This window comes from Rhamphochromis longiceps, linkage group LG15 (assembly GCF_057381845.1).
Source record: "Rhamphochromis longiceps isolate RC_006_pf linkage group LG15, R_longiceps_female_GT1.1, whole genome shotgun sequence".
NCBI classification, from domain to species: Eukaryota; Metazoa; Chordata; class Actinopteri; order Cichliformes; family Cichlidae; genus Rhamphochromis; species Rhamphochromis longiceps.
This window is the reverse complement of record NC_140571.1, coordinates 24,871,371-24,882,463: the sequence shown is the minus strand read 5'-3', so window position 1 is coordinate 24,882,463 and position 11,093 is coordinate 24,871,371. Positions and strand designations below refer to the sequence as shown.

General features: G+C 41.6%; 1 protein-coding gene across 1 annotated transcript in view; it reads left to right on the top strand.

Annotated features, from left to right (window-relative positions):
• Positions 1-2,373: 2,373 nt before the first annotated feature.
• myt1la (myelin transcription factor 1-like, a) overlaps positions 2,374-11,093 on the top strand; it is a 93,362-nt gene continuing 84,642 nt past the window's right edge. Inside the window, exon 1 of the mRNA XM_085381652.1 lies at positions 2,374-2,548. The gene's annotated coding sequence lies outside the window, so the exon portion shown is untranslated. The remainder of the gene's footprint in view (positions 2,549-11,093) is intronic.

Below are 11,093 nucleotides of genomic sequence, written 5' to 3'. Positions count from 1 at the left end.
CAAACATGTTTATTGAATCACATTTCATAACTTTAAATGCAAATATAAATTGTCATTGTTTTAAAATCATATGCAGAAGTTTTGCAAACAACAAAGTTATTTGCAGCCATTTACCTTTTACCCCTTTTTTAAAATAATAATTTCAAACTGTTTACATAACAATCAGCTGTTCTGCAGTCAATAAGATGCCACACAAATTATTTGTGCCACTTCAAATATTTCTGTCCACTATAAAGGAGAACATCACAGCCTGATACCTGCAGGTCTGACAGCAGCAGGTGTATCACTCCTGTTCTTTACCTGAAGACAGCAGTCACCTCATTGTTCTGACACACAACACAAAACTATCCACAACACTACACACTAACTACACAAGACAACACATTAACTACAAACTACAAACACGTTAAATGTCACAAATCTCTCACATCTCAAAACTCGCTCTCTGTGTTTCTGCTGTCTTTCTCTCTCTCTCTCTCACCGTCACTCCTAAAACTTCCCCCTCTTCCTAAACAACCAAATGTCATGTTGCCATATAGTTTTTGATCGGTTGGCATGGTGCATTTTTCCACCAAGATCAAAAGGCTGTTTTTTTGTTTTGTTTTGGGTTTTTTGGTCATAAGCATGGAGTGCTTGCTAGCGCTGTCCTTGGACGTTAAACATGAAGAAACTATTAAGGAAAAAACGCCGCTTATATATTGTTTATCATGACTCTGGTTTTACGTGGCCTATCAACACAATTTAAAAAACTGGTGTATATCACCTTGTTGCTTTGTCATCTTGATGTGGTCATGTGATTGGCTTACCACGACTACTTTATGCTTCCTCAGTCAAACAGCAGCACTCATGCGATTGTTTTGCCCCTTAGCTCCAGGTGTTGTGCCAAAAAGTGATCGTCGGGCAGAAAGTGATTGCCTTCCACGGGAGCGCGCGCAGCTGCTTAAAGCTGTAGCGCCCAGATTACTTACAGCTACTGCCGTGCAACTGATATAAGGTAAGCTGAACACAGCTTCAACCGTCTGTTTGTTGAAAAATAGTAACGCGACTGCACCGGTAACGGCGTTGTAACGATAGAAATAGTAATTAGTTAGATTACTCGTTACTGAAAAAAGTAATGTCGTTAGCAGTGTTGGGGAGTAACGGAATACATGTACCGCCGTTACGTATTTAGCTATTTTTCGGCTACGAGCCGACAGGGACCCCACCGTATTAGTCAGAGGTCCCTTTACTACAGTTCGGAGTCGCGGACCTTCAGTAATAGTAATAAATCACACAGCAATAGTACATTCACGTTGTTGTAAAAAGCACGATAATATATTAAGTAATCCAAAGTATTCAGAATACGTTACTCTCATTGAGTAACGTAACGGAATACGTTACAGAATACATTTTGGGGCATGTATTCTGTATTTTGTAACGGAATACATTTTAAAAGTAACCTTCCCAACACTGGCCGTTAGTAACGCCGTTACTTGTATCGCCATTATTCCCATCACTGGCAACAACCACAGAGTCTTGCAAGGCAAGTAGAGGCAAAACAAAGAGCCTCCACCCCACAGCATCTACTTTAGATGAGTTATAGGTCATTTATTTTAGCAGCCATCCTCTAAAATGACACTTGTCAAGCATGCTTGTCTTTTTGCCTCTTTGATGCACCAGGGAAGCAGTTCCACTGGACAGTCTGAGCGCAAATCCTCTGGAAAAGCTGCAACACATCTGTGCCAAATAAAACCTGGAGAAGGAGAAAAGGACACTTTCACAATCTGACACCCCAAAAGTTGTGTTAATGAACATTTTACTCTCAAAATAAAACTGCAGTGTGAGTAGTGGCCTACTCCAGCTACTACTAATGAAGAGAGTCTAACCTCTTTGTTCACACAGAGCTGAACAAAGGGAATTACACACTGACACATTTCAACGCCTATGGAGAGACTTTTGTCTGTGTGTGTGTGTGTCTGCAGGGTGCAAAAACAACACACAAGCACACACACACGCTCTCAGAGTCTACAGGCTTGAAATTAATTCAGAAAAAAAGCGAGTGAGAAGGAGGGATGAGGAGGTGGCGCGGTGGTGGTGAATGCATCGCTATCCTTGGAGCCTGCACGCGCGCGTGCACACACCATCGGGAGCGTCGCTGGGCTTGCGTGCGCGTCCTCGAGAAATAAAGAAAAGAGGATCAGGAAGAAGGTGAGAGAGAGAGAGAGAGAGGGAGAGAGAGAGGTAAAGGCGCCGTCTTCTTCGCTCTCTGCTGCAGTGTCTGATTCTCCCTCCACCATCTTCATCAACATCATCATCCTCTTCTCCCTCCTCTCTGTCTGTCTGGCCCCCCCTTCTCCTCCTCGCCCTCCTCCTCTTCCACCCCCTCCTCCCCCTCCTGTGAAGGCATGGCCAGATATCACAGCGACAAAAGAGAGAGACAGTGGTAGAGAGACCTTTAGAGAGAAAGAGAGAGAGTGAGAGCGAGGGAAGAAGGCTGCAGACTTTCAGACCTGAGAGGAAGAGGAGAGGAGGAAGAAGAGATAGAGGAGTCTCCATCTTCGCCATTTCAGTATGTTTTCCTTCTCTGAGGTTTCTCTCATTCTCGCTCTTTCTGCGGCTCCGGTTACGTTGAGCACACTGCTGTAATTTTCCTATAGTGTCACGCTCGCGTTGTTTCACAGCTCAGTTGTGTTGACAGTCCTCTTATTATTCCCGTAAGAGCGCGAGGCTGTGGAGTGTGTCTGTGCCGCTTTCTGCGCGCCTTCGCGGGAACATTGTCTGACTGTGGCACCTCTGTAATCTCCCTGTAGTGAGTCAGTCATGCTTCTGTTGTTCCCATGATATTTTGCACATGTTTGTCATGTTGTGCGTTGTTTCTATGGTGCCGTGGCGCTTTGCCTCACTGTGCCTTTTGTCACGCGTTGTACTGACTTTAATATTCCTGTCCTGTGATATTCCCATCGCAGCGCCACAGTGAGCTGTTTGAGCTGCTCAGTCTGTGGTGACCTTATGCCACCTCTTTGATTATGTTTATGCTCATTATCGTGCTCGTTTATGATTTCACTTTTATTGCTTAGAGGTGTGAGTGAGCAGACCCGGGGCTCCGTAACATCCCTGTAATATTTATGTAATGTTCCTACTGGGTGCCATGAAGCCTGTATTGTTCTGTATGGTGAGTGTATAGGATACCTCTGTAGGATATGATAATCTGGGCTGAGACCACTGTATGTAATGCTGTTTATTCCTACTGGGTTACCAAGTAATTTTCCTGTAATGATTTATGCAGAGCTGAAGTGAAGTCTGCGTTGACCTTTTGGAACCTTTAACATCTCTATTTTCAATTTGACATGTTTGAACAATCTGCTTTTCCCTGCATGGGAAGAATCTCCATAAAATTAAGGTAAATTGCTTAAATCCTTAAGAGATTATTGACTTCTACAGTAAAAATAAAAAAGTAGTTACATTTTTAACACTTAAAGTAACTTAATGCTGCATTTTCATTGTTAACTTTTAACAGCAGGCAAGAATGCAAAAAACGTCATACAATAACATAAAATACATGCTAAAATTGACTAATTTAGATTATGCGACAGCTTCACATGAAACCTGGATTACTTTTAGACTTCATCATCCAACCCAACCATCAGTGGATTATATAGGAAAATCTGCCCTGGCTTATCTTCAGTCTGCTAGCTGTGCAGGCGCCTATGCTGAGCTTATTGTACATATTTATGTCGAACCCAGTGCGCAAATTAAAGTTGCTTAATTTTAAAAAAGGGTTAGTACAGCCATGGGAAATTACATCACTGAAACTCTTGAATAAGAACCACCTGATTTCCCTGCAGGGGGAAATTTTGGGGGGATTGGAAGCTCTGAAGCAAAATCAGGGCATCTTTAACATTTATGACTCGTGTCTTTACTCAGATATTAACTCTTTTTTTCTTCACCTAAAGTTTCAGGAACTTTCCCAGAATTAAGGTTCCTTCAGTGCATTTCCACACAAGGGTCAAATCCACAGGAAGATAAAGCAAATTATAGCCTGCTGACACATCAAATCTGGACAGCAAACCCAGTTTTCATTGGTATAAAACCTCCTGTGCTTCCTGATTATCATCTGCTACAAACTACAAATAACAAAGAACCGGTGTGCAGCTGAAAGTTTTCCAAAAAAACTGGGTGAATAAAATTGCTGTTAAAGGCACTAACACAATCAGTGCATTCCCGACAGGTACAGTACACGTTTATGTTTCCCCAAGGACCAATTACTGGGCCCCAAAGTAACCATGTGTTTCTTCTTAAGGTCCTCAAAATGCACATAGAAGTTCTCAAGCAATAATATTTGTGCAGCTGTTTGGTAAAAATAGAAAAAATAAATATTATGATATAAAATATTAACTTTATTGTTTCATTAAAATCAATATATATTACAAGCTTCCTTCTTTTTCGTCTTGCATATCAGCAGCAGAGGTTTGCACACAAGAAGGTCCTGGACTTTGAATCTTCTGGAGGTCTTTGTGATTCTAAATTGGCCAAAGATGTTTAAAAGATAAAGAGTTGTGAGGTGAGCAAGGCTAGAAAAGTGCCTCACAAATGTCATTTCCACATGTACGAATGAATAATAAAAAATAAACCTGTAAAAGCCCCTGAGCCCAATTTTTCCTTTTTTAAAGGGTCCGTTTCTGTGCCGTCACATTAACGTGCAGAGTTCTTACCAGAGGTTCAACACCGGCCTCTGTAGGGAACCAACCCTGAGGGTGCAAATAAATACCCCCAGTCCAGGGTACAAAGGCAGGTTGTTAATTAGGAAGTTCATAAGAAGGTTTTGTTGCCGTCATGAGCATCCGATCAGAATGCACTTAATTAATAAGCTATTAGATTATTATCCAGTGAACAAAGGTTTATTATCTGACTTAAAGTTAATTTCAGCCACGATGAGAAATGTGAGAAAGATGTACACTGACTGCTAAATTGGAACCGTCGATGGTGTGAAGGTGAAAAAAGTGAGTGCTGCCCTCAAATAAGGTGTGACAGGCGAATTCAATGAGGAAATGAGCAGGTGACAAAGGAACAGGAGAGCAAGTCAGTGATGAGGAAAGGATGCGAAGTGAAGAAAGTAAAGAAACATTAAAGCCTTTACTCAATTAGATAAATATAATATTCTACAAAAACCATGCGCTAGCAAAATGGAATCTCATTTATTTATTTATGATTATGTTTGTTTGTTCTTCTTCTGTAGTTTTCTTTATTCTTATACAGATCTTATAGTTGGGGGTGAAAAGCTAAAGAAACTAGAAATCTTTCCTGCAGCAGCGCCTTAAAAAGCACTGCTCAGTGTTGTAACTACTGGGGAATCATTTTGGGGGTTAAATCATTCTCACTGGAAATGGATTTAGACCCTGGCTTCAGGTACACTTGACCCTTGAAACTGGAGAGGTGGGCCGCTGTCTGGACGTACAGTATAGTCAGAAATCAGGGACAACATTCAAGCTTTTCCATGAATGAGTTCCGATTTAATGCAGGATTTCTTTAAACTGTCTGAGGTGTTCACCAGTGAATATAAAAGAGAACTTTAGAGGTCAAAGGCAGGCCGTCTTAGCGTAGGATGAGTGTTTGCATAGATATCCTTTATATATAAAATATACTTTATTCCTTGTGTTTGTTTGGTTCCATTTAAAGCAGAAGTTCATAGTTTTGCAGGGATAGCAAAGTGTCGAGACTGTTGTCTCGATCAGGCGTGAGGACTTTTGTCCAGTTTCCAGCGGCTTTATTCCCTAAACGTGTATTAAAAAAGAGAGACTCTCAGATGCTTCTATACATGACGAAAGATTTTATGAATTTCATGTGAATGCGCTCTGCAAAGTAATGAAATATTCTAGCTCAGGTGTTGGTTAAAGTCTATATTGTACTTTTAAGTGAATCATTTGCTGCGTTAGCATCCGTTCCTGTAGAAGGTCCACTGCATCAAGTGGTTTTTCTCCACTAACCGACCTTAAGTTGATTTAGGTTATAAAACCCACCAACAGCAAGTCGGCACACTATTCAAGACAGTTTGTGATGGTACAACTGTTTATGTCTCATGTCAGGGAAACTCCACCTACTTATGAATTATGCGTCATTAGATTTTTGTGAAAAATGTCTTCGTTTTTAGATGATTTTGTAGCCTTTGAATTCAAATTTTTTTGAATTTGTGTTTGAAGCTTTAAGTGTTGTTGCAGATGCTGAAAGTCGATAGTTTTCTAAAACTTGTTGCTGTCCTACCTGCTAATTTAGAGCCTGAGGTTGTGTAGGGTGAAAGGCCCAAAACTTTATTTACTTTTTCATCCTAAGACAGTATGTCTATGTCTGTATTTAGACATTTATAGATGTCTGTATTTTCACCTTTTGTCATCATTACTGGGTGATCACAGTGTTCTTGGCTGAGCGAGCTTTGATCTTTGACCACGTCTCTGTTGTTTGTCGTATCGCTGTTGTCGGAGGGAATGAAGTGGACTTTAGTTCAGTGATGTCAAACTCGTGCTCCAACCCGGACAGATGGGAAATTTTCTGTGAAAAGGTTTAGGATCACGCTTGTCGTTGATCTCAGCATGTGGTTTTGCGTAAACGGTCTTCTTCTCTGCTGCGATGAAGAATGAGAAGAGACCTGACGAAATATAATCTTCCTGTCAAACCGGGTGTTGTGGCTCTGCATGAACCGTAGGAGATTTCTCTCCTGGCTGTTTTGCTGTGTAAACAAAGACACCAGGTGAACTCAGTTGAGAAGTAATGAAAGAAAAACTCCTTTATTTTCTGTCGGCTCTCTGCAGAGTCTGAGTCAGAGACAGGCCAGAGCCCGGCGATCGTTCATAACTGCAGAGGAAAATAAACCTGCCTCATCTCCGCAGCCCAGCACCACCTGTGTGTGACAGAGGATATTAAACACAGGTTCAGCTTACACTTGACCAGTCATAGCAGACTGCTGGTCACAGATAAATTCTCCATTCACACCTGTGGGTCTCTTCACATCACAGATAAAATAATTCCTGCTGCTGCTCTCCGTGCTCAACGAGCTGTTGTGTTTCAATTTGCAGCATTCGGGAAAGTTCAGCTCAGTTTCTTTACAGCCGGGATGAGGATGTCACTTTGAACATCAGGCTAAGCTTCTACTACGCAACTGACTTGCAAATCAGTGGTTGAATGCAGATTTACAGCAGTAAGGTGGGGAAGTTGGAGGAATTTTCGCAAACTACAATTTACAATGTAGTGGTTTACACATTCATCTAACACATGAGAGATCTCGGGTTCAAGTCTTGGAGGAGACAAAAATGCCTGGGAGGGTTGTTTCGGTAAAAATCTGCCAAATCAAATATGTGGGTCCATCTGCTGTGGGATCCCCTCGTGAATAAGGGAGCAGTCAAAAGAAGTTTTAAACGATAGTTTGCAACAACTTTTAAACGATAGTTTGCAACATGAGAAAGTTTGGAACATTTCACCTAACAAACCAAAGCTATACTGGTTACCCAGACACGAAAGAGCCCAGTCATTTAAGAAACAAAGCATAATACTGTCACAAACTAATTTTTGGTAGTTATGACAACCAAGGGGAAACTTCCTGTGTTGAAGTACCAAAAACTGCAATTCCTCTAATGGCCACTTGAGGCTTCCTCTAACAGTTTGTCAGTCTTCCTGACATCTAAATGTCCAACTTTAAAGCAGAAATAGACAAAAACAGCTTGGAGCTCCTCCTAGTTCCCTATTCTTAACAGCTGAAACACCTGAATTCATTCATGTGTGTTTAGGCTTAATTTAGGGGCGTGGATGCTGTAGCTCAGCGGTCCCCAACCCCCGGGCCTCGGACCGGTACTGGTCCGTGAGTCGTTTGGTACCGGGCCACGAGAGTTGAGGCTCAGGTGTGAAATGTATGGTTTTCAGGGTTTTTATCGGTTTTCAGCGTTATTTTGTTATCGTTTTTATCATTTACTCGGTTTCCCTGGGTCTTTTCACGTGTGTTATGAATAAATCTTCTTTTTTCGGTACCGGTACTAGTTTTATTTTGTTGTATTTATCCGCGACACCTTAAAGGCCGGTCCGTGAAAATATTGTCGGGCATAAACCGGTCCGCGGCGCAAAAAAGGTCGGGGACCGCTGCTGTAGCTTATTGGTGTATGGGCCTCACTTCCACTAATTTAAGTAAGTGAACTGCTGTGCAGGTAATTGTAGTTGTAGCTGTTGCAAGTGAAATCCTGGTATTTAATTAGTCTGTCACTTAGTAATAATTAGCAGGGATTGTTGCATCGCTATATCATTGAGCAGTTCTTAAATCCACCCATTATATAATAAAAACTATAACTAATACCAGAACTAAAAAACAAAACAAAAAAGAACTTAAATGAGCTGAAATTTGATTTAAAACTAAAACTGCAGAATTCTCGCAGTGAACGCTGTGGGTCAGCAGTCAGACCGTTCTCATTCTGGGGGTGTAAAATAATGCTGTTGTATAGCAGCTGGTATGCTGTTGGTTATGGTAGTAGTAAGATGGTGCAGTCAACCTGCAGTTTTTCAGTGTGAAGGATTACAGGGTGTGTTATAACCCAAACCATGATCTTTCGGCTTTGGCGCTGGTACAATTCCACCCAGAGACTTAAATTCCTATTGGGGTGGGGTCAGTGAAAGCATCCTAAGAGCTACCAACTGTGGCAACTCCTTTTGGTAAGGAGCAGCCGACAGTAACTTTCTAGTAGCGACTGTGCAGCATTCAGCTGTCGGAGACAGACATGAAGTCACATTGCCTTGTGAAAATGTGATAGATGGCAGCACCATTTGGATCTCTGGGGTTCAAAAAACTCTGCACCCACAGAGCTGATGAAGACTGGAGGAGAAGCTGAAATTAAATCTCAACAGGGCAAATGTTATAGCAAACGGTTCCCTGGTTATAAAGAACATCACATATCAGAATGTTGGTCGTCATGTCTGCAGACAGCTCAACAAATGAGGAAACACATGAGGTGGTCCAGGGGCAGCGCTCGATGTCATTTTAAGTGGGCCAAAATGGCTTTTCCTTCATAATGTAGGACATAGCAGCACAAAACATAACAAAATGAGCTATTTTCTTCAAATTTCACTTCTTGTCTTATAGCCATCATGAAAGACTACGCATTCTTAACACATACACATGCAGTGCCATTTCAGTAATGGTGTATGAACTGTAAACGAGTACAAAAATGACTTTAGCCAGCCTAAAACACCATCAACCCCAAAGATATGTTACAAGGAGCAACCAAATTGCTTTTATTGTTCTATCAGTGGCTCAAATAACAACACTGCCATCGCCATTTTACCTTTGCAGCCTTCATTCATGTGGTGGATCTCTAAGTTGGCATATCAACTTTGAGAAACACTGCCCTAAACACAACCAGCAAGAGAAAGTGGGAATATAAGAATCAGCTAGTGGTAAAAACCAAACATGAATAAATACAAACTAAAGCCTCCTGGCTGGTGAACCTAACACTTCGAGCTATCCAAAAACGGTTGTATCTCTCCATGGCCAATATTCCCAGTTGGTGCACCAACACCAGAAGACGCCTTGTGTCTAACAAAGGCAGAGGAAACATTACGTGATGCTCTGTGATTAGAACACACTGGGTCTGTGCTGGAATTATAACTGACATCGTTTGTGGTTTTCAGAAAATTCCAGCTCAGGAAGACGAGCACCATACGAGACATTGGCATGACACCGACATTTGCAGGTTTACGTAACATCTGAACATCTGACAGTCTTTCTCTGTGATGTCACACTGTCAAGTCAGACCGACACGACCTCATCTGAACTGCCCGCCTGCATGTCTGTCCGTCTGTCTGCCTGTCTGCCTGCGGTTTATTAAATCTAAGCTGCTGCCAAGACTGCCATCAATCTGATTACCTCACTCTGATCAATGGAGGTCACACACACACACTCACACACAGACACGATGCAGAAGGCTTCATCACAGTCTATTGTGGAGCCTCGAATGACTCATAGTGTAAAAATCACAGACGCACACACACTCTCTGGATAAGGACACACACATTTTCAGTGATTCAGTGTGGGTAGATTCTGTTCTCTATGAAGAGTGTGTGTGTGTGTAAAATCATTCATGTTAGCAGACCGACAGCTGGTTTCTGTGGAGTCCGACTCAGAGCGTTGATTACTGGAAAACTTAGTAATATTTTTTCCATCTTTTATGGCCTCTGACCCCTGAAACATCTGTAATCTTATCTCACAGCTGGAGTCTGTCTGGGTGAAAAACTCAAATATCTTAATTGTTAGGCTTCCTTCCTTCCTTTAAAAATGATTCAGAGAGTCACCTCAGATTTGGTTGGATGTTTTCTGTTCCTTCACTCACACACACACACACACACACACACACACACACACACACACACACACACACACACACACACACACACACACACACACACACACACACACACACAAATTCAAGCAGGAGTAATGATTGTGGATCTCTGTAGCCACTCACGACCTGCTTTGTCTGCTTGTTACAGATCATTAAAGCTTCACACATTGACCGCATCCACTCATCATCCTGTCAGTCACTCAGCCCCGCCCCGCTGCTCTTTGCCACAGAGGTGAATGATGGGAGGTGGAGGAGTCGTTAGCGGCCAAATCTGTGTCTACATGATGAAAAATGACAATGACGTGAGCTGTGAGCTGGTATCTAACACGTCAGTTTCTTGCTTTTAGAAGCAAAGTGTTGTTTTTGCTCCAGTAAACCTGCTGAAGGTTGGATAAGATTTCCTTACTTTTATTCATTTTTAATTTTTATTTACTTTAAACCTTTTGTCCTCTGTTTAGTTTTTGTGGATGGTTGTTTCATTTGAGTGCTTTCTGTTCCAACAAATGTTTAGTTTCACTTAGGTTTGTAATAGTTTTAGTCTTTATATAATTTGCATAGCGTTTGTCAGACAAGCCAGTTGTCAAATACCAGTCATGTAGACATCACAGCCTCAATAAACAGAAGCACCAAAACCTCCTCATGCTTGTTTCGTTGAAAGGCATCAGCCCAAACAGTTGTTTCTTCTTTATCTTTTTTAATTTATAAGAATACTATATTATTACACCTGAGTTTTATGCCAGTTAA